The following is a 3760-nucleotide window of genomic DNA, read 5'->3' as shown; positions in this document are numbered from 1 at the left end:
CTTGGCATCGGGCAAACCGTGTTGCCAATCTGGGCCTCGGTGTCTCCTCATATGGAAAGTGAGACCGTTGCTCTAGCTGATGCTGGCCTTTCTCCAGCTAAAGAGTCTCAAATTGCGGAGAGTAAGGAAGGCAGCAGAGGGTGGGATGGGCAGAGGCCAGAGTATTTCTCTCTGGTTGGCATAAAACTATCGCAACATTTTGGTGAGGCTTCTTGGGCATCTCCCCAGTCTGGTGGGGCGGAGGGGGCGGCACTCAGTGAGGACTGAATTGCTCTGCCTAATAAATTAAGAAAAACTGTCCAGTGGGCGGTCTGCCAGTGGGGGAGGAAAGGGGCAGGGAGACAAGAGGGACCAAAGGAGAGAAGCCCGCGACCATGGCCATGGAGCAAGGCCAGTGAGAAATTCCCTGATGCCACCAACTGCTGATGCATTTTTAAAATAGTGCAAGTGGCATTTTTTCCTTGTATTGTGCTGAAATCTATTTCTAAGACTCCAAACTCTCTCTCTCACACACACACGCACACGCACACGCACACACACGTGTGTGCTCAGGCACGTGCACCCTCACGAACCTACTGTACCACCTTACTCTGGCGGCCAAGCCCCAGGGAGAATTTAAGGACACCGAAACAGCACTGGACAGGTCCGGCTTTGAACCTGGGCTCTGTTTCTGACCAGCTGTGTGACCAGGAATCTAGCACCTCCCCTCTCTGAGCCTCAGTTTGACCTTATACAGTGAAGCTAAAGTCAGGCGTCCGCGGGCCTCTGCCGTGAGCTCTCATGGTTGTCCTTCCTTGGCTTCTACCCACTGTAGGCCAGTCATGCTTCTGGAAAGGGGGAGCTGAAACCTCTTCTTCTGCTGGGGGTCCACCTGCCCAGTACCCCCTCCCCCCGCTCCCCCAGCCACAGGAAGAGATTGTTCTGTGCCTTTCCTCCCCGCTAGCCTGGGAGCCCAGGCCCCTTGGGGTGGGTGTGGAGGTGGCTTCTGGTGGAGGCATAAGGTGCGGGCTGGTGGCTCAGGGGCCGGGGGTCCTGCTCTCTCGGAGGCAGGGCTCCCAGCAGGGCTGTCACCTTTTTCTTGGTGCCCTGTTTGTTTCTCTGGGTACAGAAAACTTTAACCAAGGGACCCAACCCCAGAGGACGCCAGTGGGGCACACTGCCTGGGAGTCGACCCAGGCCCGGCTGCCTCCCAGAGGTGCCATTTCTGGAAATGACAATAGTAGCAATCGTCGCTGCCCAGGTGCTCACCTCCTGCTCCCTAGAAGTCAAGGTCTCTGTGGACGCTGCATCTGGGGCCGGACAGCATCAGTCCTTGTGGAGAGGGGACCAACTGTGGCATGGAGCTGTGGAGGAGGCTGTGGAAGGGGCCAAGGGGAGAGGAGACATGGAGGAGCCCGCTGTGGTCCTGGTGGCAAACATCTGTCATCCCTGCCCATGCTGGGACACTGGACGCCGAGCCTCAGACCTGCGTCCTTTATCTGTCCTTTCAGTGTCTCTCTGACAAGCTCGTGGGAGCTTGGCCGAGACCCGGCTGAGGCCGATTGCTCCTCACTGGACCCTGGCATGGGGGACACGGCGGGCACAGGCGGGCGCTGACCAGCTGCCCGCTCTAGGCTGCCTCCCCCCTTGGATGCTCCTGGCGGGGCTCCCCAAGCCTCACCTTTGCAGGATCCCCACTGGACCCTCTGTTCCATTGCCCGTTCTGTGAACCTTTGTCATGTTAGTCGAAGTCTCAAAGCAGCTGAGTAATAGACCCTTCTCCAAATTCACTAGAGAGTGATGGGCACCAACCCGCCAATGTCTTACTGACCCGGAGGAAGTTTGTATCAGGCGACCACAACAAAATGCCGCTGCCCCGGGAGGCTTAAGCAACAGGCGTTTGTTTTCCCACAGTTCTGGAGGCTGGAAGTCCAAGATCAAGGTGTCGTCAGGGTTGGTTTACCCTGAGGCCTCTCTCATGGGTTTGCAGATGGCCACCTTCCCCTGTGTCCCCGCGCGGTCTTCCCTCTGGGTGTGCACGCACCCCTGGGGTCTCTCTGTGTGTCCTCGTTTTCTCAGAAGGACACCAGTCAGATTGGATTAAGCCCACCCTAACTTAATCACCTCTTTTAAGGCTCCGTCTCCAAAGGCAGTCACCTTCTGAGGTCCTGGGCATTAGGACTTCAACATATGAATTTGGGGGTAGGGGGAGACACAATTCAGCCCTTAACCAGCTCAATCTGGTGTGAGTCGTGGGACTGACCCTGGGCACAGAGCTGCCTGGCGGGCAGACAGACCTACCCAGGAGCCCCGGGCCTCGGGTCCGAAGGTCACTTGGCTCATGAATGCTTTGACCCTTCTCCCGCTGAGTGGCAGGGTCTATCACCCCTTCTGGGTCTGAGCTGGGCCCCGGCTGTAGGACGGCTGAAGGATGGCAGCGAGATGCCAACTAAACCCTTATGAGCATGGGCACCTTCTGCCTTGGTCTCTTGGGGCCCTGAGCCACCATGTCAGAAGTTGGACCACGCTGCCGGAGAGACCCTGTGGAGAGGTCATGATGTCCCATGGCCAGGGGGACAGGCCCTGCTGAGCCAGCCTCCCGCCTTCTTCTGTCAAGACACCAGGCACAGGAATGAAGCCACCTTGGATCCTTCAGACAACACAACGACCTTATGAATGCCACCAAGTGACCCCAGTCAGGGCTGGGTCCTGCTGAAGAATTGTCCAGCTGACCCCCCCACATCACGAGACATGATAAAATGGTTGTTTTATGCCACTAAGTTTTGGGGTCATTTGTTATGCAGTGAGAGATAGTGGACTATTTGGTGACTATTGAGGTGGGATAGTGGGAAGGGGATTCAGTGATGTTGAGGGATGTTATTGCCAGGCTGAGGGGGCGGTCCTCTCCCCTCCACAGGCGAGCAGGCTGGATTCTGGCTCAGCTGCCTGAGCCACCCAGGCGCCCCAAGGAACGGCTGTTTCTGAACACCTCCAGTGAGCTGGTGAGTCCTCCAGGGATGGAGACTCCATTTGATCCACCCTGTTTGTCTGCCAGGAGGCCTCATTGCCTGGGTCACACCAACCTGAGCCTGAGTTTGGACTGACATCTGTCAGACTCCCCAGCCAGTGTTCTGTCCCTGACCCCACTCTGTCTGGGGCAGATCGGGAGGAGGGTGGGGAGAGGAGTCCGACAGTCAAGCAGCTGTGGATGGGCTGACACAGAGAGGTCTAGGAAGGTTGAGCCCAGGCTGGAGGGCAGGCTCCAGCCCCAGGCAGGCCAGGGCGGGTAGAGGTGGGCCCCGGCCGCTGGCCCCAGCCTGGCCCACACGTGGGGAGGCAGGCAGGGACTGGAGCAGAGATGTAGTGAAGACCAGGCCTGAGAAACAGAGTCTGGGGAGACTGAGTGCAAGGATGGGGCTGATGTGGCCCCAGTACTATGATGGCCCTGGCTGGGGGGACGGGGGAGACCGAAGGCTTCAGGGGGATCCCCTCCCCTACTATGGGGAGAAGAGGGACTCAGAGACTGGATATTACTGAACTGGCTCTATACCCTTGGGCAGGTGTGTATCTGAACCTCAGTTATCTTATCTGTAAAATGGGTGAGTTAGACTAGGTGATCCCCCCAGTAACTTCCAGCTCTAAAATCCCTCCCTCCCTCCCTCTTTCCCACCTTCCCTTCTTCTGCAAGTCTTTGTTTTGTTTTGTTTTCTAGCACCACCCAACGCTGCCTGTCTTCATGGATCCTGCAGTCTAGTAGCAGAACGTGGAAGACTGTACTTTC

This window comes from Mirounga angustirostris, unplaced genomic scaffold, assembly GCF_029215605.1.
Source record: "Mirounga angustirostris isolate CCGP_5_RB_7025 unplaced genomic scaffold, mMirAng1.0.hap1 SCAF_11, whole genome shotgun sequence".
NCBI classification, from domain to species: Eukaryota; Metazoa; Chordata; class Mammalia; order Carnivora; family Phocidae; genus Mirounga; species Mirounga angustirostris.
This window is presented reverse-complemented; position numbering follows the sequence as displayed.